At 40.2% G+C, this 24672-nt stretch overlaps 1 protein-coding gene across 8 annotated transcripts in view; it reads left to right on the plus strand.

Annotated features, from left to right (window-relative positions):
• The first annotated feature begins 6583 nt into the window (after positions 1 to 6583).
• The window catches only part of GPBP1 (GC-rich promoter binding protein 1), a 71987-nt gene continuing 53898 nt past the window's right edge, over positions 6584 to 24672 (plus strand). The window contains exons 1-2 of one of the 8 annotated variants that reach the window (XM_026018934.2): positions 6584 to 6749; positions 8287 to 9262. The gene's annotated coding sequence lies outside the window, so the exon portion shown is untranslated. Of the gene's footprint in view, positions 7043 to 8286; positions 9277 to 24672 lie in introns of all 8 variants that reach the window. The other 7 variants (XM_026018925.2, XM_072749963.1, XM_072749965.1 and 4 more) reach the window with 7 other exon arrangements.

Raw genomic sequence — 24672 nt, forward strand, 5'->3', positions numbered from 1 at the left:
CTTACATAATTCTTTTTATTATTACATAATTCCTAAAAAAATTATCAACTGTACTGACATGGAAAGATGTCCATATATCACCTACTGAAAGAAACAAATTACAGAATAGTATGTATAGATCAATTTCATTAAAATATATATGTGTATAACATGTATAGGAAAAAATCTAGAAGGATCACAAAAACTTCACTAAAGTTTCACTCTAGAGGAATAGTAGGACATTACTTTTAATTTATATACTTTTATATTGTTTGAATTTTTTATAACAAGCTTGTATTATTTTTCACAATAAAAAGGAAGAAAAAGGTGAAAATATAATCAAAGATGCTCTCATAATAGAAACCACTTACTTTAATTCCTATGAATTTTAATTGAAGTCAGTTAGTGTGAACACAGTTTCTAGTCTTAGTAAAGTTGGAGTGATCTATGATTACTCTAATTCTGAAACTTGAAAGCTTAATAGTAGGTAACAGAGGGGGAAATTTTCAGATTTTACTCCCATCTCTGATTTCTTGATTGGCGTTTGATCATGCCATTTAGCTTCTGTCTATATCTCTATATGCTAATTAGGTAATAAGGCTCAATGTTATGAGAAGCATTAATGCATTTAAGTAGGATGGTTTGGGAGGGTTGCCACTTAGTTACACTTGGGAAGCTACTGTATGATTCAATAAAGTTTCTGATGGATGATGGATTTCCTTTTATTAAATGGGCATTCAGAGTCAAAAGTGGAGGATAGTATCCCAAAATGAACTTGAAAATCCAAGAGGATAAACACAAGGGAAATCCCACCACAGAGAATATTCTTAAGCTGTATCCCACGTTTATTGTACCTAGAATCAAGTTAGCAAAATAACCCAGTTTGGATTCAGTTTCTCACACATATTACAGTCTGTAACAAGGTGCAGCGGATGGGGACGATTACATCTCAGGGTTCATTGTATTCCATTTCTAGAGATGATTAAGCATAAAACATATTGAAATAGAAATCTTTTAAAAATATTGTAAAATGTGCTTTTCACTTTATGTACAACAATTTACATGCTTATAGACCTGCTGTACTTTTAAAATTGTTAAAGCTGTGTAAAAAAAGGCTGTGTTTTCGAAGTCACATATGGGCAGAGAACACTTAAACATTTTTGCTGATAATTTGTGCTTATGTTAATGGTGTTGCTCCATAGTTCCTAGAACAGAGGGAGGAGTACAGAAGTGGATGTGCCAATTAGGGAAACTGGGCCATCCATAACTGAAGCCTGGAGGAGTATTTGTCAACTTATGTATGTTTTGTTTAAGAAGTAAGTGGTTAATTTTCCAGTGTTAGTCCTATATGAGATTTATTTTTTTAAAAGATTTTTTTATTTGAGAGAAAGAGAGAGAGAGCAAAGTGTGTGAGCAGGAGTGTGGGGAGGGGCGAAGGGAGAGAAGAAAATCTCAAGCAGATTCCTTGCTTGGTGAGGAGCCTGACATGGGGCTGGATCCCTTGAGATCATGACCTGATTTGAAAACAAGAGTCGGATGCCAACAAATTGAGCCATCCAGATGCTCCAATCCCATATGAAATTTTAAAACTGATCATAGGAGAAAAATCTTGATAAATTTAAATTTATAATCATGGATTATACTGAGGAAACCTTAATGGAATCAGGAACCTTTTCTAATGGAAAGAAGATTGGAAAAGCTCAAAAATAGTAATCATCCTTATTATGTTCAAATAAAGAGATAATAGGACTAGTACAAAATGTTTTAAATTAAGAAATAAAATCTTATGTTAATTTTTAAAATGGAACATAGGAAAAATGAAGTTTTTAAAATATGGGAATTTTAGAACATATGAAATAATCAATGGGCATAGAAGTGTATATATACTATGACACAAAGATATAACACACAAGGAACAAATACTTGATAAAATACATTAAAATTTAAGGTTCATTATTTCTGGGGGATGGACTATAGGTAATTTCATTTCTTTATACTCTTCTGTATCTTTTGAGCTTTCTACCATATATACTATTTTTATACTTAATTGAAAGGAATGAACACCAGATTTATTGATCCAGTTTATCATTACATGTTACCATAATTAAGGAGGAGATCATTTCAATATATAATTTTTAATTTTTATTTATTTATGATAGGGACACGGTGAGAGAGAGAGAGAGAGGCAGAGACACAGGCAGAGGGAGAAGCAGGCTCCGTGAACCGGGAGCCCGACATGGGACTCGATCCCGGGTCTCCAGGATTGCGCCCTGGGCCAAAGGCAGGTGCCAAATTGCTGCGTCACCCAGGGATCCCGAGGAGATCATTTCAAAGTGAAAACTATATACTCTATCATTTTTCATGTTACATAACTTTTTAATTAAAATAAACTTTATTTCTTGTAGAACACAGTTGTTTCTGAACATTCCTCTTAAAAATGTTTTCATTTTTATGAACCAGTCCTTCTTTCATTCAGATAGTATTTATAGAGTACTTACTCTGTGCCCAGCCTTGTGCCAGGTGCTAGGGACACAGCAGGGAACAAAATGGGCTTGGGCTCATGCCTTATGAAACCCACTGAGGAGAGGGACTCATTAAATCGATCAGCACAAAATTGTGAAACTTGCTAGAAAAAAAGAGGAACATGCAAATATTTTTAAAAATTATATCAAAGAGAAAGCCTTTGTGAGTTTGTAATTTTTTCCAAGTTAGGTAGTTAAGCCTCAACTCACACTGTCTGTGAAGCACCAGAGTGCAATAGCAGGCCCACAACTGGTAGTCAACAGAGAACAAGAGAGGACCTTTGCACTTGGGCAGTGACTTGAAACAGGTAAGGCTGTGCTGGTGCATGGGAACAGGGGCTGAGTGGGTTATGGAGGCTTTAGTCATCTATGCCACCAGTTATATTTACTGAGGACCTTTCATGAGTTGAGTATTTTTTCAGAGAAAGGGAATGAATGGAATACTGTCCCTGACAAGGGTCACAGCACCTAGAAAGGGGGACATACAGGAGAACAAATACTGATACAAATAAGTGTAAATCCATAGGAGAGTCCAGAGAAGGAAGTTCTGAGGTCTACCTGATTATGGTTTACCTGAATGTTATCTGAACAGGCTCTCCAGAGACAAGAAACAAGAATTTATAAAGCAGAGAGTGGGAAGGAGAAAGGCAATCTAGTTAAAGGGAATAATATTTGCATAGAATGTTTAAGAATAAGGGAAATTCTGAGAACTGCAGTTAGTATGGGGCTAAAATAAAGACTACATGTGGGGAAGTGATGCATCTAACAAAAATTGGAGAGTTTACATCTGGGCTGAAACTTTGCTATTGCTATGAATAAATAGGAAAAAGGCATAATTGCTGCTTTCAAGGATATTTGAGTTCAGTGGTAGAAATAGTAAGAAAATCAGCAATTACAATCTAGTGTTTACTAAGTGTAGGAGAAATGATAAGGAAGGTCCTGGACCTTTTCAGGATCAAGGTAGAAGTAGGAATGGGTAGATAATTAATCAAGAGGGAAGCATAGGATTGTACAATGGGAACACAGAAAAAGATATAGTTTCGAAGGACTCAAGGCTTCTGACACAAACATAAGTGTTCAGTTCACTTTTTAAAAAATGATTAGAAAAGTAACATACTCTCTTATCAAGTATAAAAAATAAAGATCCTTTGTTATTGTGCCACCTAGACATGCGCATGGTTAACAGTTTTGTAACTATTCAGTTAGATTTTGTTCTTTGATTTACAGTTTACTTAGCCAAGCAATGGAACATTAGGTGGTTTCGTAACTTTTTCTTACTGGTAGGCTGTGAAACTGATTTCATGCGACCATTTTCTTTTTACCAAGAAGCACATCATGATGTTTGTTTATGTTTAAGTTATCTCTACACCCAACATGGGGCTTGATCATGACCCTAGGATCAAGAGTCACGTGCTCTACAGACTTAGTGGTTCAGGTGGCCCCACATCATCATTTTTAATGGCTTCGTATTTTATATATGAATGTACTGTACAATAATTTATTTACTTGGTCTCTTCATTTATAGGAATTCAGGTTGTTTCCCAATTTTTTTGTGGCTATAAACAATATATCAATGAATATCTTTAAAATTGTTGAACACCTTTCCCACTATTTTATTAAAACTAATTCGAAGATGTAGAATAGCTGGGCAAAGAGACTCTTAAAGACCTTTTTTAAAAAATGAAAGCCAAACTATTTTCCAGAAACGCTGTAGATTTTGATTCTTTTTTTGTTTTTTCTAAAGATTATTTCTTTATTTATTCATGATAAACAGAGGCAGAGACACAGGTAGAGGGAGAAGCAGGCTCCATGCAAGGAGCCCGACAAGGGTCTTTTTTTTTTTTAATTTTTATTTATTTATGATAGTCACACACAGAGAGAGAGAGAGGGAGGCAGAGACATAGGCAGAGACAGAAGCAGGCTCCATGCACCAGGAGCCCGACGTGGGATTCGATCCCGATCCCGGGTCTCCAGGATCACGCCCTAGGCCAAAGGCAGGCGCTAAACCGCTGCACCACCCAGGGATCCCCTAGGTTTTGATTCTTGATAGAGTTAATGCAAATACGTATTCCTTATAGCCTCATCTACATTCTGTTCTTTTAAAATCTTTGCCAATCTATCAGGTGAAAAGTAGTATCTCACCATTTTATTTTCATTTTTTCCTGATTTCTAGCGAAGTAGAATATCTTTTTCATGCAATTTCTGACATACACATGACTAGCTTGCTTTCGTCCTTTGACTTTCTAAGAGTATGGTTATCTTTTCTGTCACGATTCTTAAGAGCTCTTAACATATTTTGTAAATCGAACATTCTTAGATACCACGGGTAGAACTAAGTATGTATAATTAAATACTAAGCAGTTTGCAGTAAATACAATTGTTTCTCCATTTTGTTATTTTTTAGCTTTATGTCTTGTGCCATTGTAAAGGCACAATTTGTGTGTGCTCAAATCACCAATTTCTTTTCTTTTTTTAATTTCTTGAATTGGCATCATGCTTAGAAATAGATGCTGAAGCAGGTCTTGTCCCAATACCTCAATTACTTCTACTGAAGTACTGTGGTGTGGAGGAAAGAATGTGCATGAAGACCCTAGCACATGCAAGATGGACCGCCAAGTTGGTGGCACTCGGCTTCACTGTCGCGCAACCTTAACTACGTTACTTAACCTGAACCAGTTTCCTCATTTGCAAAACGCTACAAATAACGTCCACTTCCTAAGCTGGTGTATGGACAAAGTGCCTGGCACAGATGCGGCATCCAGCTTGTGAAAATGCTCTTTTCCTTTCTTTGCTCTCGGCGAGGTATTATTTGCCCCCAATATCTCTCTCCAATGCGCCTGAACCAAAAGATTGAGAGGTGTAATTTTCGTTAAGTTTGCATTCAAACATCCTATCAGGGAGCTTTTAGAAGCAGTCAATTAAGCTACAAACCCCAAAACGCATATCAAAGGACCATAAAGGGAATCCCCGGGTGGCTCAGCGGTTCAGCGCCCGCCTTCGGCCCAGGGCGTGATCGTGGAGACCCGGGATCGAGTCCCACGTCGGGCTCCCTGCGTGGAGCCTGCTTCTCCCTCTGCCTGGGTCTCTGCCTCTCTCTCTCAATAAATACATAAGATCTTAAAAAAAAAAAAAAAAAAAAGAGACCATAAAGTTTCTGCGCACGAAGCCCTTGTGAGCTGGGGGAGTACGGAGAACCAAGGACTTCTTGTTTACTGGATTTTCGCTCTTTGAGACACTTCCCCCCAAGCACATGTGGTTACTTTTCTACCTCTTAGAAAGCTAACTTCACAGGTTTCAAAGACAGCCTTGAGTTACAAAGCGAAAAAGCATCGCTATTTGAGAACCATGACTACCAGGAAATCCACTGAAAAACAAAAACAAAACCCCCCCCCAAAAAACCAAAACTGTGTGTGGGGGGGTGCGCGGGCCAGGGACCCCGTGGAGTAAGAATGCTCACCTCCTGCAGACTTAGCAGGAAGAAAAATGATCAGCACCATCACACCCAGCAGCCGTTTTTGGCTCAAAGGGAATCCGCGCTCAGCTCCCACCGAGTCGGTCTCCGCCCTGCAGCCCGGGCTCCCGTACGTGTCATTTACGCCCGACACACTCGTATTTGCATAAGATGGTGGATCCCCTGCTTCAGGGCGCCAATTAGCCCGGCGCCCGCGCGGCCAGCGCTCCGCCCGCGCAGGGCTGCGCGCCGGCGAGCATGTGATCTGCCTTCCGCCCAGGCCCGAGCGCGGCGCCCGCGAGCCGAACGCGCCGCGGCTGCTGCGAGCGTCCAGGCAGGGATCCCTGCACGCCGCGGCACGCGCCACTCCGGCTCGCGCGGCTGCCGGCCTCCCGGCTCAGCCTGCCCCTCTCACCCTCCCGCAGGCCCCGCCATCCCAGGCTCCCGGCGGCTCCGGGCGGGGGAGGGGCGGGGGGAGGGGGCTCCTGAGGGAGCGGCGGGGAATTCCCCCTTCCACCGAACGTTCCCGATTGTTCACCGTCCTCACGTCAGCAGCAGGGGGTAATCCCCGACTCCAGCTGCTCCTGACGTCACTGCGCGGAGCCACCGCCCCCCACGCGCCCCTGCCTCCGGGGCTTCCTCGACGCTCCGCCCCTAGACGTGGCCACGCCCTGTTCCCCTCCCCCCACCCCGCCGCCCGACGTAGAGGGCGGAGCTTTTTCGGCCGGGGCGTGAGCGGTTGCTTGGGCCAGAAGGTTCTCCGGTGGAGGCGCTCCTCCTGCTGCCCCGCCCCGTAGGTTCGTTCGCACCGCTTCTTCCACACCCTTTCTCCCTCCTCCTTTTCCTCGCCCCGCCTTTCCCCTCCCTTCTCCTCAACCCCTCTAGTTCCTTCCCCGCCTCGCCACCTTCCACGATCTCGCGAGACTTGACCCAGAACATTGCGGATCGGGTCGGCGCCATTTTGGGACTGAGACTGGTTGTGGGGGAGGGAAAAGCGGCAAAAGGGGATTATTCAAAGTACCGAAAACCTCCTCCCGGGATCGAGCGCAGCGGCACCCCCAGGCCAGGGGCACCTCTGGTGTGGCAGAAGGTAACGCCGTCCCCGGTGCTCCGCGCTGGAGTCTGGGGGACGAAGGGGGGCGCCCCTGTCGGCGTCGGGGTTTGAGGGGGTCGGGAGCGGCGTTGGCGGCGCGAGGTGTGAGGCTGCCCGCGGACGCGGCGTGGGGGGTGGCGGAGAGCAGGGAGAGACGGCCGGCCGGCGCCGCGGCGCCCCTCCGGGTACCGACTCGGCCCCGGCGGAGTGGGGGCGGCGGCCGTGGGGAGGGGGTGGGCGGCTTAGGCTTGGCGGCTGGGGGCTGCTCGGCGGAGGCTGAGAGCGGGCCCGCCGCCCCCGGCCGGGTCTTCTCCCCCCGGCCTCCCGCACGCGCCCGCCTCCTGTGGCACTCCTGCTCCTCTCCGCGGGCCGGGGGAGTCGAGGCCGAGTTGTGGCCTTCGGCGTTTCCTCAGTAGCGCGCCCGCGCTCTCCGCCTCGCCGGGTCCGCGGCCGTGGCGGTGCCCCGGACTCGCCGCTGCCAGTCCCCGGAGTCCTTTGGGGCCTGACGGGGCCGCTTGTGTTTGCGGGGAGCGCCGCTCCTCATGTGATTCCCGAGGACGGCGTGGCCCCTTCCGCCCCCTCAGTGTCGGGGGAAACCTGTTTTCTTAATTCGAGGAAATCGGGGACCGACACCTTGACCCCACAGCCGCCCCCGGGAGCCGGGCAAGTCTCCCCGTCAGGCGAACTGGAGCGATGTTCCTGCCCCACGTCTCACCTCCTTACTTTCTACCCTCAGTCGGGGAAAGGTCTCTCTCAGGCATTCTGCCTCAGAGAGAGCGTCTCTCTCTTCGTAGCCCCTTTTCTCTTAAGTTGCATTTGATGCTCCGTGGCCCCACACCTGCCTGTTCGATTTCTCTGGGCCCAGAGAATTGAAAATAGAGGTGGTCTTTTATAAGATTCTGGGCCAGTTTCATGGTTTTAAATCTTACTCGAAAACTATAGGAAGGTTTATATAATCTCCTTGTATTATATCCGCACCCCCTTCCCAGTTGAGCTCACTTCTGGTCTCGGTAATATCCTCTCCTACCTTTCCCTCTCCGTCTAAAGTCTTTTTCATACAGCAGACTGTTTGGGGGGCGATTGCTTGGGCAAAGCTGCTTTTCAGACCCCGGTATAATTACATAGAAGTCAATTTCTCTCCAGAAGTTGACTCTTGGAGGTGGGGGTTAATTTTTAGCTCAAAATTAAAATTCAATGTGTAATTTAAGGTTTGTTTGTTTTTTTGTGTGTGACTTTTACAGGTGATCGAATTACTCATATATGAAGATCATCTTCTAGGTTTTGTTAAAAGGCCCCGGATATTTGAAGTGGCCATTTTGGGATTACAATGTTTTTGGATAATTTTGCCCCAGAAGTTTATTAAAAGTGGCAAGAACCATCTCTGAAGTCAATTTGTAGTAGTGAACAATTCTACAAGCTACTTAAAGAGACCCAGGCATTTCTTCAGTATTTTGGTTCAAACGGATTATATAACTGGTTAAATTATTTCAGCTGTTTTTTTTGTTTGTTTTTTTCCCCTCTTTCCCCCCGACCCCCACCCCTCTCCTGTAGTTGTTCTTCAGCCAAAAACTGTAAGATATGTTTGATTTGTGTACTGAGTAGTTTCAGCAGTTTCAAATTACTGTTTAAATATTGCTGAAGTTTCATGGCAGTTTATTTTTACCTTTATTAAAAGTTTTAGGAAATTTTGACCTCAGCCCTTTTCATGTCACAATGGGACAACTTTTCTAAATGAAGCCATTGAAAGAATCCAGAGTTTTTTTCATTTTATCTTTTATTTACGTGGAAATTTAAGATGTTGCAGTTTTCCAGCAGCGTGGTAGTATTGAGATAGCTGTATGTCTCTCTATATGCTGGTATTTAGGAATGCTCTTCAGATGTGAAATTTTCTTTTTGTTTTTGCTTTTTGGCTCATAAATTGGATATTTCATCTGGAGTGGATAAATACAACAGTGACAAGTACATGGAATAATAAAGAAGACTTTAAAATCTTAAATCCAAGGAACTTGGCTAATTCTGGAGATAGCCATATGAAAACTTTAAAACAGAAGTATGGGTAGCTGACTTGAAGTAACTCTATGTCAAATAGTCATAGGTTAAGTATCTTCAAAGAACTTGGATATTATTTCAGAGGATACAAAATAAAAAAACAAACTGGAAAACATAAAGATAACAGAGAAAAACCCAACACCTTCCTGTGCAGTCCTTTTGGAATTTGTAAGTATTACATGGTGAGCAAACAAATACTCATTTGTAAACTGTAATGAGAGTCAAGTTTATCCTATGTTGGAAGCCTTTCAGTTTCTTGGAATAATACTGCTTGGCTTCAGTTTCCTGGACGGTGTGAAGACTACCGTTAAGTGGATTGAAATGCAAAAAGAGTTAAGAATATTTCAGATCAAACAGTCCCAATGTTACCTTTTTTGTGCTTCTGAAGAAAATGAAATCCCTGTGGTCGTTATTCATCTTAATTTTTATAGCTTCACAGATTGGTGAAAAAGGAAAAAACAAATATTTTATGTGTCTTGCTAGCCAGTTTATACTTTATAAATGTGAGTTTAGGCTGCTTTCTAACGGAGTTTAGTGTTGCAATTTATTTAGGTAGTTTAGAATAAATTATAACATGGCTTGGTTTTTAAACCTGATGTTTCACAATAATTCATAATTCTTTTAAATAACTTGATATATTTTCTTTTTGGAAGGTTATGCTGGCTTAAGTTTATAAACAAAGCTTGTTTAAGAAGTTGGAAGTAGGGCCACCTGGGTGGCTCAGTGGTTGAGCGTCTGTCTGCCTTTGGCTCGGGTCGTGATCCCAGTCCCGGGATCAGATCCCCGCATCAGGCTCCTTGTGGGGAGCCTGCTTCTCCTTCTATGTCTCTGCCTGTCTCTCTGTGTTTCTCATGAATAAATAGATAAAATCTTAAAAAAAAAAAATAAAAAAAAGTTGGAAGTATTGCTGTAATAGAGATCCTTTGACGAGTGAGAACTATATTTTAATGATTCTTACATTTTTCAGTATGGAATAATAGTGTTTTTAGTGACCATTAGTTATTATCTGGTTTTTCAGTGACTCCTAGGCATAGGAATGTTTGTTATTTAAAAACTCACTTAAATTTATTTTTTAGACCGTTACTATTAGTGAATATGTATGTGTAGCTAAAATTAGAATTTTTCATTTAATCAGCATTCTGAGGTAAAAGAATGTAGTTTTGAACATTTTGCCAAGATGGCTTTATAACTTGTCAGTTGCTCATTTGTTTCAAAAGAGACCTTTTTTTGCTGTGCTATTGAATTATTTCACTTAGAGCATAAGAGATAGTAGAGTCCAGAAGAATGGTATCCAAATAAAACATTTTCTGATCTAAGATTGAGATTAGAATTCAGTAATTCTGTTAAAATAGACTGGGTTGTTTGTGTTTTGTCTGTCAGAGCTGTGTGTAGTACTTCGAATTGAGGTTCCACTTTATTTATTTATTTATTTATTTATTTATTTATTATTTTTTAAAAATTTTTATTTATGATAGTCACACACACACACACAGAGAGAGGCAGAGACACAGGCAGAGGGAGAAGCAGGCTCCATGCACCGGGAGCCCGACGTGGGATTCGATCCCGGGTCTCCAGGATCGCGCCCTGGGCCAAAGGCAGGCGCTAAACCGCTGCGCCACCCAGGGATCCCTCCACTTTGATTTATATTAAAATATGGTGGGACCATTCTCTGCCTTCTTGCTTCAGAGAATATGCTATTTTATGCATCTCTCAATGGGTTTTCAAGTTACTCTTCTAGGAATATGCATTTTAAATGTGATTAAAAAGTTGAAGTGGAAATGATCTTTTTTCACTGAAAGGAACATTATTTGATTATTTTCCTTTAAATTATTCCTCTTGATCATTACCCAGAGCTGTGGTATCAGGATAAAGATAATTGGAGAAACAGTTTTTAAGAATTAACTTTATAATTTTTGAATAGCTTAACATTGGTGAACTTTGCTTACGGCAATTGCTCGAGGACAGAGTTACTTACTTGAATGTTTTGATAAATATGTTCTTGGCATCAAAACAGATAGCAATGGTAATTGAAACAATTGCTGGGCTGCTTCTCCTCACCCCCCACCCCTCACCTCTTTTTCTCTACTCCATTTTTTAAAATCTGTGGTTAGACTACAGGTCTAAAAATTATAACCATAGTAATTAACATTTGTAGGTGATTACTGTGTCACTTTGCTGTGGACTTTACATTGTATACTTTAGTTTTTAGAATAATTCTGTGAAGAAAGTGGTCTTAACTAAGTTGTATAGGTGAGAAAATTTAAGATTTTGGGAGATTGAGACTGGGAGAAAGTAATTTGGTTAGGATCTAGATTAGATTAGGGTAGGAATCTTGGGCTCCATATTTTTTTTTTATTTCTTTAAAGATTATATTTATTTATTCATGAAAGACACACAGAGAGAGAGAGAGAGAGAGAGGCAGAGGGAGAAGGAGAAGCAGGCTCCTCTCGGGGAGCCCAGTGCAGGCAGGACTCAGTCCAATCGTGGACCTCAAGATCATGCCCTGAGCTGAAGGCAGATGCTCAACTGCTGAGCCACCCAGGTGTCCCATTGGGCTCCATATTAATCACTATGCTGTACTGCTTTCTTGTGAATTGTACTTCATTAATTCATTCTATTTGACACTATCTCTGGTATTTTTGTTTTTTCATCTCATATACTGTTTCTCTTTGATTAGTACTCATTACTAGTGGAACTTGGAGTTAAACTAAAAGTAGAAGGTATTGTTGGTGTTGCTATTTGTTAGTAACTTACCTGGTAGAACTTAGCTAAAATTAAAGTGTAGTTTCAGGTTATATTCCTGTCTTATACACCCACATTCTCTTTGCACACATATGAAGCTAAATGCATGTTAGCTTTGATTTACTTTTTCTCTGCTTTTGAACTGAGATAGGTCCATAGATTTATTTTGTGCTTAAAGTTCCTGACACTTGAGAATGGAGGAAGGGGAGGAATTAGTAAGGAAGTAACAGTAGTGAGCAGAAGAAAGAAAAAACGAAATTTAGAGAGGTACACCGGAAATAGGGATGGGAACTTCTACTCTGAGAGTGAAGTTAGCAGGTGAAGATACAATCTAAACAGGCCAGATAATGACTTGGATATAACTAACTTTTTTTTTGTTGTTTTATTTTTGGCAAAAATGTTTAGATAGCAATTTTGATCCAGGTAAGGATAGTGATGTAGAAATGTCTGGGAGTTAGGAGATTTTGGTTTAAGGTTTGGAAGATCTAAAAAAGGGCTTAGTGACCCTTGTGTATTTACCCAACATCTTTGGTGTTAGCATTCCATAAAACTAATGGAAATAATTTTATATGAAGGCTTTATGTTAATTGTGAAGTGTAATTAATACATGTGTAACATTTTATTCTAACTTCCAGTATTTTAAGATTCTGATTAATAGATGTCAAATCAGTATTTGTCATAGTCTGAAGTTGTTTCTCCTCTTGTTTCTGTTAATGGCATCACCTGAAACCCATTCATGCTCTGCCCCTCACCATTTCCAGTTTATTTATTATATAGCTTGGTCCTTCACTAAGAACGTAACCAATTAACTCATCTCTGCCTTTAGCTGCTTTCTCTTTTTCTCCATAGTCTCTTATGTGGCAGAAATCTAAAGTACAATGGTTTTGTTACTTTAGCAGCCCATACTTAGGGTGGTAGATTTGGCATGTTTAGGGGGACCAGGTTGAAAAGAGATGTATTCCTTGTCCCCTTCTCCCTCTTTTTAAATGTTTTATATGTCAGGGTTTTCTAAGGGTTTTTTGTTTTGTTTTGTTTTGTTTTTTTGGCTACATAGGTGGGTGTGGGAAACAGTGGTTTGAGAATTCTCTAAAATAGGTCATTTTGGGGATGCTTACATATTTTTCTGGGGAGCGGGTCCATTACTTTGAATAGGAACCTCATGAGAAACAATGTTAGTATTACTGATAAAACTTTTGTGGTTGGATGTTTTTCGGTTTTACCTGCTTGCTTTTCCCCTTTTTTGTTAGCTGCCACACCCAGCAGAATAGTTACAAGGGCTTTTGCTCTATATCCTTTCAAGTAATTGCTAGCTTCTGCATCTTTTTATACAAGGTTATCCTACTCATTTTCTTGTTCTTGAGTCATCTTTCTGTTCACAGTTTGGTGAGTGCCATGTTTTGGTGTTTCATTTTCTGCCCTTAAATTCAGTTTATAGATTATATTTTTTGAAACCTTTTAAAAAGTTTTTTTCTGTACTTATTTTTAGTTAGAAAAAGTTTTAAAATTGTTAAATATGTACTGTTTCTTTTAAAACTCAGAACTTGCAAATACACTTTAAGAAATTCTTAAACTGAGGGGTGCCTGAGTGGCAGTTGATATGTGTCTGACTCTTGATCTTACCTTAGGTATGGTGGGTTTTGTTTTTATTTATTTTTTTTTGGAGAGGGAGGGGAGAGCGGAGGGGCAGAGGTGGAGAGAGACTTCAAAGCAAGCTCCACGCTGAGTTCCATCTCACAATCCTGAGATGATGCCCTGAGCTGAAATGAGTCTGATGCCTAAATCGATGAGCCACCTAGGTACCCCTCAGCTCAGGTCTTAATCTCAGGGTGGTGAGTTCAAGCTCTGTGTTGGGCTCCTCGTTGGGCATGGAGCCTACTTAAAAAAAAATTACTAAACTGAAAAAAAAATCTTTTTTAAGATTTTATTTATTTATTCATGAGAGAGAGAGAGAGAGAGAGGCAGAGACACAGGTAGAGGGAGAAGCAGGCTCCATGCAGGGAGCCCGACATGGGATTTGATCCCCGGTCTCCAGGATCAGGGCCCAGGCCAAAGGCTAAACCGCTGAGCCACCAGGGCTGCTCCCTCCCCCCAAAAAACTCTTAAACTGAGAAATTGTCAGGAAGTTCTCTTTATCTTTACATATGCATTGTAATAAAAGAAATTAGTTTCCAGTGAGTACAAATATTTTCTTAATGAATAGGTTTAAAAAAATAACATGATACCTGTGGTTCAGAAGTTTGGCAACAGTTTACCTAGGTGGTTCTGGCTCCCTCTAGGGCTTTCATAAAATCTCCAATAAGGTTACCAGGGCTATAGATATTGTTTGGGGCTGGAGGATCCTTTTCGAGATGGTGTACTCCTTGGTCTCTCAGCCTTGATGCTGGCTGTTGTCTGGAGGACTCTCTTCCTTACTGTATGTGGATCTCCTTTGAGTTCCTTGAGTTGTGTTTTTTTTTTTTTTTTTTTAAAGTAATGTCTACATTTATCTTGGGGCTCCCAGTCACATTCACTGAGCCAGCCAGGTGCCCCTCCTCGAGTTTCTTTGAAACATGGCAACTGCAGCTCCTAAGGCAAGTGATCTGATAGGTAGAATATCTTTTATGACCTATTCCAGGAGTCATTTCTGCCACATTCTTTCTGTTACAAGCAATTCATGAAGTCCAGCCTGAAACCAAGGGAGTATAGTTAGGTTTCATCTTTTCTCAAAAGAATTTGTGGACATTTTACAGAACCACAGTAGGAGGTAATCGTTCACAACCAGTAGTTGTCAGCATAATTAGAATTAGCCAGTCTTCACAATTAGTAGGTTGGGCTGTTACAACTTCAGAGAAGAAAGTGTATTCTAAGTTTATATAAATATAGGAGATTTAAATCTTTATACTTTTATAGCCACAGTCTGAGCTTTGGAGGTAAGGTTTTTTTCCTCTCCTTTCCTGCTAACCTTTCAGTCAGTAGAATGAGAGAATTTTTTTTTGTCATGGTAAAAAATCCCAAAATTTACCATTTTAGCCATTTTTGAGTACATATTTAAGTGGCATTGAGTACATTCACATTGTTGTGCATTCATCACCACCTTCCATCTCCAAAACTTTTTTCATCTTCCCAAACTGAAATTATCTGTACCCATTAAACATTAACTTTGCATTCCTCTTTCCCTCACCCCTGACAGTCACCATTCTACTTTGTATTTATATGAGTTAGACTATTGTAGGTACTTGGCATAAGTGGAATTGTGCAGTATTTGTTGTTTTGTAACTGGTTTATTTCACCTTGCATACTGTCCTCCATATTCATCCATGTTGTAGCATATAGTAGAATCAAATTCCTTCCTTTTTAAGAGAAAAGAATAAGCCATTTTATGTATCGTATGTTTATCCACTTATCTGTAAATCGACATTTTGGTTTCTACTTTTGATAGTATGAATAATGCTGCAGTGAACATGGGTGTACATATAACTTGTTTGAATCCCTGCCTTTTTTTTTTTTTTTTTTTTTTTTAATTCCTGCTTTTAATTATTTTGGGTACATACCGGAAGTGGAATTGCTGGTTCATAAGGTAATTCTCTTTTTCCTACCAGCAGTGCACGTGGATGGGTTCCACTTGATCCATATTCTTTCCAACATTATTTGTTGTCGATGTTTTTAGTAATAGCCATCCTAATGGTTGTGAAGTGGGATCTCATTGTGTGTTTTTTTTTTTTTTTAAGATTGATTGATGATAGACAGAGAGAGAGAGAGAGAGAGAGAGAGGCAGAGACAGAGACACAGGAGGAGGGAGAAGCAGGCCCCTTGCCGGGAGCCTGACGTGGGACTCGCTGGGGGGACTCCAGGATCGGGCCCTGGGCCAAAGGCAGGTGCTAAACCGCTGAGCCACCCAGAGATACCCTCATTGTGGTTTTGATTTGCATTTCTCTAATGATTACTGATAACTTCTCATTTGCTTATTGACCATTTTATATCTTTTTGAAGATGTGTATTTAAATCTTTTGCTGATTTTAAAATTTGAGTTGTAGGAGTTCTTTTTTGTATTCTGGAAATCAACACCTCTCAGGAGGACTAGATTTTGATAGCTACTGTTTATCAGTGCTTACCATGTTGCAGGCTGTTCTGTGCCTTTTAACTTGAAGTGAATTAACTAAAGCTCATGGATGGTGTGGGTGGGAATGTCTTACTGTTCTTATTTTTTACAAATGAGAAAATGAAAGCACAGAGATTTAAGTCACCAAAGTCACACAACCAGTAAGTGATATTTCTGAACCTACACATTATGTATATCCAGAGCCTAGACTTCAAACTCTGATGGCTCATAGTTAAAGTTTTTAAGGTGATAATATGAGGAAAGTAGAAGTACTACTGTTTCAAGACTGAGAAGATATATTAGCCAGCCACTAACTCTTCTTTTCCTTAGTGAGATAGTTAGGACTTTTTTTTATAATATACCCTTAACATGGGTTTATTCTCATTTAGAAGTATATTACTTTTGTATCACTTCATAATTAATGTTTACAGTATTTTTTTTGTTTATTTGTTTACAGTATTTTAGATTAGAAAGTGCTTTTCCCAGTTACTACATGAAATGAGTGCTATTTCCATTGAATGATTTAAGAAACTTTGAGATTAATTTACGTAAGATCATCAGTAAGTGACAAAGTTAGGATTTGAATTCTGCTCTAAATTCTTCTGTTACAGTGGATTTTCTTAGTGTTCTAAGTAGATTTTACTCTGGAGCAGCGCTGTCCAGTGAAACTTTGAGGGAAGCATTCTTTGCACGGTTAAGTATGGTGATTGCTCAACATAGGACATTATTTGAAGTGTGGATACTGCAGAGGAGGAACTGTATTTTATTTTTATTTATTTATTTTAAAGATTTTATTTATTCATGACAGACACACACACACACACACACAGAGAGGCAGAGACACAGGCAGAGGGAGAAGCAGGCCCCATGCAGGGAGCCTGACGTGGGACTCTGTCCTGGGTCTCCAGGGTCATGCCCTGGGTGGAAGGCGGCGCTAAACCACTGAGCCACCCAGGCTGCCCTATTTTACCCATTTAAAAAAGATGAGATTGTCTTGTTGAATTGTAAGAATTATTTATATATATTGGGTACATGTATATGAGACATGTTTTGTACATAATTTCTCCTCGTCTGTGGTTTGCCATCATTTTCTTAATAGTGTGTTTTGAAGAACAGGCATTTTATTTTATTTATTTATTTATTTATTTTTTTAATTTTTATTTATTTATGATAGTCACAGAGAGAGAGAGAGAGAGAGAGAATGGCAGAGACACAGGCAGAGGGAGAAGCAGGCTCCATGCACTGGGAGCCTGATGTGGGATTCGATCCCGGGTCTCCAGGATCGCGCCCTGGGCCAAAGGCAGGCGCCAAACCGCTGCGCCACCCAGGGATCCCGAAGAACAGGCATTTTAAATGTGGAAGTAAGATTGCTGTGTGCTCTTTTGTGTCCTAAGAAATCTTTCTCTGCCAGGGTCACAGGATCTCCTGTTTTCCAATAGAAATTTTGTAGTTTAGCTTATTCTTTTAGGTCTGTGATGCATTTTGAGTGATTTTTTTTTGCATGCCATGTGAGCAAAGGGTTGAGGTTCTTTTTTTCCTTTTTTTTTTTAATTTGTAGATGATAAAAAAAAATTTATAGATGATGTCCAGTTGTCCCACTACCATTTGTTGAGAAGGCTTTGTTTCCCATTGAGTCGCTTTGTGTAACTGTTGAAAATCAGTTTCCCATATGTGTGGAACTACTTGTATGCTTGTCATTTATATATGTATATATATATGTACATATATATATATATTTTTTTTAAGATTTATTTAATCATGAGAGACACACAGGCAGAGACAAAGGCAGAGGGAGAAGCAGGCTCCTCGCAGGGAGCCTGATGTGGGACTGTATCCTGGAATCCGGGATCATGCCCTGAGCCAAAGGCAGACACTCAGCTGCTGAGCCACCCAGGCGTCCCTCTGCTTTATCTTAAAGTCTTGTTGGCATCTTTTGTTTTCTAAAATCTTTTATAGGAAATGTGGACGAAAAGGAGAAATTGTGTGAAGTAAGTACCTGTTGCAAAATAATGCCATCTTGAATTGATAGAGCAGTCTTTTGTGTGATTTGAAATGTTAGGTATTATCTAATTTATGCTTGAATATACTTTAAAGTAAATGACAATATTTCTATTTTGGAAATGAGAAAGGAGGGCACAAACTATCAACTTACTTTAAAACATTGATTCCCCAATGTTTCTGGGATTTCTTGAGTGTTAGTCTGCTAGAGAAGATGTTCATTGCCTCAGAAGAGGTTTTAGTGCCTATTGTATGCCTGCTGTTTCCTTTGCACTGAGCATTAATTTAGTAGCAAGGCAAAAATATAAGATCCCTGAACTCCTCCAGTTGGTCTGCTCTGAAGTTCTGTGAATGCAGAGTAAATAGAATCCTTAAATTTGAATTTTGGTTTCATCCCTTCTAATAAATAATAGCTATTTGATGATGGCCAGGGCAGCGTTTATAAGACTCTTAATTCCTGCCCTAATAAAACTGGTTCTTTTCCTGCTTCACAAGGTTATCATTAGACTCAAGTAAAATATAATGAGTGCTGAATGCTTTGAAATTGTAAAATGATACAGTCTTTATTTAGCAGTACTGTTATGGCTGCATCATGTAGATAGTAGTGATTGAAGGCCATTATGATCAACTAGGAGGGAGAAGACTGGATGGGGAGCAGAGATAAATTAAACTGAAAAGACAGACTAAACAGAAACCAGGTATACTTACTTACTTACTTGCTTCTTTATTTATTTATTTTTTATTTTTTATTTTTTAATTTCATTTATTCATAGACACACACAGGCAGAGACACAAGCAGAGGGAGAAGCGGACTCCATGCAGGGAGCCCGATGTGGGACTCGATCCTGGGTTTCCAGGATCACGCCCCGGGCTGCAGGCGGCACTAAACCGCTGCGCCACTGGGGCTGCCCTACTTATTTATTTTTATTTTTATTTTTTTAAAGATTTTATTTATTTACTCATGATAGGCATAGAGGGGGGCGGGCAGAGACACACACAGAGGGAGAAGCAGGCTCCATGCTGGGAGCCTGATGTGGGACTCTATCCCGGGACTCCAGGATCGCACCCTGGGCCAAAGGCAGGCGCTAAACCGCTGAGCCACCCAGGGATCCCCTACTTATTTATTTTTAAGAGAGATTTTATTTGAGAGAAAACCAGAGAGAAGGAGGGGCGGAGGGAGAAGCAGATGCCCTTTTTTTTTTAAGATTTTATTTATTCATGAGAGAGAGGCAGAGATACAGGCAGAGAGAAAAGCAGTCTCCATGCAGGGAGCCCGATGTGGGACTCATCCAGGGACTCCAGGATCACTCCCTGGGTCAAAGGCAGATGCTCAACTGCTGAGCCACCCAGGCACCCCAAACCCAGGTACATTTAGATTGCATTTTATAGCATGTTTAAAATTGATGTAAACATAATGCATTACATTCTTCTGAGGCAATATTTGTGTAACCTGGGATATAATACCATAGTTTATGGTACGCATATGAGCTCAAATCTATATCTATAATCCAGATCTCTTCCTCATATTCTACTCTTGTAATTTAATATTCTACTCTTGTAGTTTAACTGCATTCTTGAGCTCTCTACTTAGTTTACAAATTTGATATGTTCAAAACTGCACTCTTGAGTCTTTTTTAGCTCCATACTTTCTCCATTCTTTTCTAGTTCAATAAATGGATGTACAGTCCATCTAGTCAACCTAAAAAACTTGGAAATAACCTTTGATTTCTGCTTTTCCTCTTGTCTAATCATTTAGCAAATCTGCTTGAAGTAAGTACTTTTTTATTCCACTGCTATTGGACTTGTCCAAGCCTCACCATCTCTGTAACCTGAACTATTGCTGTAGTCTCGTAACTTTGTTCCTCTGCTCTTCTTGCCCCTCTGTAGTTTATTATTCACAGAGCAGGGTGTTCCCACTGGACCTAAGAATAACATGCAGACTATAGCCTTTAAGAATTACTGTTCCCTTCATTTTTCTGCAGTCTTCCTTAATGTCTTCCTAAACCATTTGCCTTTGGCCCTCTTCTTTCTCTTTCTTGAACACACCATGCATTTTCCTTCCTGTTTTGGGGCTGTTATGCTTGCTCTTTCTTCTGTTTTCCCTTTGTTAGCTCAATTTTAGTTTATGTATTACATTCTAGCTGATCCTCTAATCATTTTATGTAAAGTGGGCAACCCTGCTTCCTATATACCCTTTGGATTCTCTTGTTTGCTCTAAGTACTTCTTTCAAAGTACAGTCTCTTAATTATTTGGTTTACTTTCACTCATATATTCTTCTGAGGGTGGGGGACCTTGTCTCATTTATTTGTTATATTAGTAGCTACCTGCGGAGTAAAAGAATGAATATCTTAGATGATTTAGGTTAATGAATGTTTCCCCCCAGAATTGAGTATGTGCAGGTGGTATTTTTATTATAGAACTGCAGTTTAACTGTTTGGGGACTAGGAAAAATTTATTAGGGGATTATTATTATTATTATTATTATTTTAAATAATAAATTTAATTTTGGTGTTTAGGGGATTATTTATAACTTGGTTTGTTAGATTATTTAAAAGTTGTTTTATCTGCCTAGATTAAAATAATTTGTTACATGAGCTTCTAATCTACTTGCAGAAGACCTACTTGGGATTTGCTGTTAGCTTCCTGAAAGAACTGCCTGATAAGGACTTAACTCATTATGACCCTTGCCTTTAAAAGTGTTTCTTAGGGACACTAAGGCACCTGGCTGGCTCAGTCAGTAGAGAGTGTGACTGTTAATCTCAGGGTTGTGAGTTCGAGCCTTCTGTAGGATGTGGAGATTACATAAAAATAAAATTTTGAAAGAAATAAAGTGTTTCCTTGTTTGAGCTGGAGGGGTTAAAACCTAGTGAAATTGTCCTCAGGTTTAAAGAGATAAAACAAACTTTAGGTTTCAAGGAGTAACTTTGAAGTAAGTGAGCAAACAGAATTTTTGGCTCCTAGTGTCTTTTTTGAAGAAGAAACATAACCTTATGTTTGCTCCTCAGAGATATAAAAGGAAGTTTGTGCCACAGTTTCAATTATTTTTGATATTACAAATTTTCTCAGTGTGATCTTTAGGTATAAGAGGAGCATGATAGGGATCCCTGGGTGGCGCAGCGGTTTGGTGCCTGCCTTTGGCCCAGGGCGCGATCCTGGAGACCCGGGATCGAATCCCACGTCGGGCTCCCGGTGCATGGAGCCTGCTTCTCCCTCTGCCTGTGTCTCTGCCTCTCTCTCTCTCTCTGTGACTATCATAAAAAAAAAAAAAAAATTTTTTTTTTAAAAGAGGAGCATGATAAAGGGTTCTTATAAGGGGCCTTATTTATTTATTATTTATTTATTTATTTATTTATTTATTTATTTTTGGGGGGCCTTATTTATTAAAGCTCTACAAGGATGCTACACTTGAGGCTGTTACAATGAGTGATGAGATAATTTTCATGGAATACTAGCTAGGTTGAAAACTACTTGAAAAATGCATTCAGCTGATAGGACTTGGTAAGGACTTTTCCTATGTAACTTGGTTGCCTTTGTTTTTCTAAGTGAACTGGTAGTTTTCAGATTTTTCACATGAATTACTCTTTGGTTTCTTCCATTAAAATGATTCCTTCTTACAGGGACATTGTGGAAGTGGGGGGGAAAAGTGAGTGAAAATGTTTTCAACTTAGTCCTTTAAATTAGGACCATCAAGGACAGTTTGAGAGGACAGTCTGTTGGAGACTTAAGTTGGCTTATGTTAGTAGATAGCAAGTTAATGACTGCAGTTGGTAGCTCAAAACTATATCTCTTTTATGTGTTTGGGAGATTAAGATCTGTATTTTGTTTAAGGCTCCTTGTAGCTATAGGTCAAGACAGTACCTAACAGGTGAAACTAAAATTTAAGCTCAGAGTTTAGAGATTCAAATAGCTATTATAGGCTAAAATGTTGTATAAGGTGAGCTCTCTACCTAATAATACCTAAATAATCTCAGTTATTTACAGTACATATGTGTATAGTGGTTAAGAATTTCACCTACCACTTAAGAGTGCTCTGACACTGGGGACTTGAAAATGTGTTTGCCTATATAAAAACCTGTTTTTTTTTGTGACGCCTGTGTGGCTTAGCGGTTTAGTGCCTGCCTTCGGCCCAGGGCATGATTCTGGAGTCTCAGGATTGAGTCCTCTATCGGGTTCCCTGCATGGAGCCTGCTTCTCCCTCTGCCTGTGGCTCTACCCCTCTTTCTCTGCGTCTCTCATGAATAAATAAATAAAATCTAAAAAAAAAAACCACATGATTTTTGTTGTTGTTAAGATGTAAAAAAAAAAAAAAAACTTTGAGAGAGCATGTGTTCACGAGCAGGGGAGGAGCAGAGGGAGAGGTAAAATCAGACTCCCCAGCTGAGTTGGGAGCCTGATGTAGGGGGTTCGATCCTACAACCTGAGATCATGACCCTGAGCCAAAGTCCAACACTTAACCAAGGGAGCCACCCAGGTGCTCCTATAAAAAAAACCTTGTTTGAAGAAGAGATTACGTCAATCTCCTGGGGATGTACTGAGCACTAAATGAGATAATACTTATAAACCCTAAGCAAATTGTTTAGCTAATTGTGTGTGTGCACACATGTGCGCCTCTGTGTTTATTCAGTATATATCTTTGGCTTCATAATCAAGAAGTTAAGGTACTTGCATTTCCAAATCTTTCACTTCATGTCAAGGATCCTGTCTCTGAATTTTTTTTTTCCTGTTTGAATTCTTTATGAAATGACTAGTTGATAGTGTGAGGCTCGTTTTATAAATTCATTTGTTGAAACTTGTTTATTGGTCTTGGAATGCTGCTTTTCAGCCTGCCTTGGCTTAAGAAAAAGATGGGTAATGTTAAAGTTAGAGGATTCAAGAAAAGGTAAAGTCAGAGCAAAGAAAATTACTTTGAATACATACCCAGTGCAGATTACAAAAAGCACAATGATTTTTAGAGAGCAGTCACCCCCTCATCCCCTCATGCCTGTTTCCCAGCAGTAGTTCGTTTTGTTTGTTTGTTTAAGATTTTATTTGACAGTGCACACAAGCAAGAGGGAGAAACAGGCTTCCCACTGGGCAGGGAGCCCAATGTGGGACTCCATCCTAGGACCCCCAGGATCATGACCCGAGCTGAAGGCAGATACTCGACTGAGCCACCCAGGTGCCCCCTAGCAGTAGTCTTTATCTGAAGAAATCGCTCTTTAGGGGATCCCTGGGTGGCTCAGCAGTTGAGCACCTGCCTTTGGCCCAGGGCGCGATCTTGGAGTCCTGGGATCCGAGTCCCGCGTCGGGCTCCCCGGCATGGAGCCTGCTTCTCCCTCTGCCTGTATCTCTGCCTCTCTCTCTCTCTCTCTCTCTCTCTCATGAATAAATAAATAAAATCTTTTTAAAGAAATCGCTCTTTATGTATTTTTCTGGAGAGACCTTATGTGTATGTAAGCACATACTCTTTTTGATGTAAGCAGTAGCGTGAGGTCCACCTTGCTCTACAGCCTTCTTTTATTTAAGGAAATATTTGGAATATTATTCCATATTAATATATGTAAAGCTACCCAGTTCTTTTTATATTGATGGCTTAATATCTACTTAACCATCTCTTTTGCTGTGCATTGGTTCCTTTTTTTTTTGTTTAACTGTTAGAAACAACGCTAGTTGTTATCCTTATAGATGTGAGGTACATTCTTCAAAGTGGAATTTCTTTTAAAGATTTTATTTATTTATTTATTTATTTGAGAAAGAGGCGCCACAAGCAGGGGGAGCGGCAGAGGTGGGGGAGGAGCAGGCTCCCCACGGAGCAGGGAGCCTGATATTGATGTGGGGCCTCAATCCCAGGATGAGGGATCATGTCCTGAGCCAAGTGCAGGCGCTTAACTGACTGAGCCACCCACGCGGCCCCTAAGTGGGAATTTCTGAGTGTAATTTTGAGAGCTATGCTAAGTTGTTCTTCATAGAGGCATACCGACTTACAGTTCCAGCACTAATGTAATGTGGTTTCATACTTTTTTCGTGGGTATTTCGCCTTCTTTCTTTCTTTCTTTTTAAAGATCTTATTTATTCATGAGATACCCACAGAGAGAGGCAGAGACACTGGCAGAAAGAGAAGCAGGCTCCATGCTGGGAGCCCAATGTGGGACTGGATCCCGGGACTCCAGGATCATGCCCTGGCCAAAGAAGGTGCTCAGCTGCTGAGCCACCCAGGCGCCCCATACCTTTTTCTTTTGAATTAGAATGAAAGTTTTTCACATGTAAGACCCTTTTCTGTCAACTCTGTATGTTCTTTAGTTTTTTCTTTTGATTTGTAAGAACATTTGATGTATGAAGGGAAGTCAGCGCTTTGTGCAATTTATGACAAGTTTTTTCCCCCATGTTGTTTCCTTTGACCTTGATTGTGAATTTTGTCATGTAGAATGCTTTTTGTGTTTATACTTATAATTGAATATATAAATATATTTTTTATTTTTATCACTTCTGTATCATACTTAAAAAGGCTTTCCTTCCCCCTTCTGAGATTATAAAAAATTTTCCCACATGTTCTCTTTTCACACTTAACTTTTGTCAGTAATTTTCCATCCCTTTCAGTCCTCAAATTCAGGACTTCTAGTCTTCTTTGTAAATAAATCTGATGTAAAGTTTCAGCACAATGTAACCAATTCTGGAATTAATTTGATATCATAATTTAGTCTGCTACATTTCACATTTTAGTAGTTTGAGGATAATCTTTACCATTAATTGCTCCTTTTTTGCTTGTAGTTACGAGGAAGA

Source organism: Vulpes vulpes, chromosome 2, assembly GCF_048418805.1.
Source record: "Vulpes vulpes isolate BD-2025 chromosome 2, VulVul3, whole genome shotgun sequence".
NCBI classification, from domain to species: domain Eukaryota; kingdom Metazoa; phylum Chordata; class Mammalia; order Carnivora; family Canidae; genus Vulpes; species Vulpes vulpes.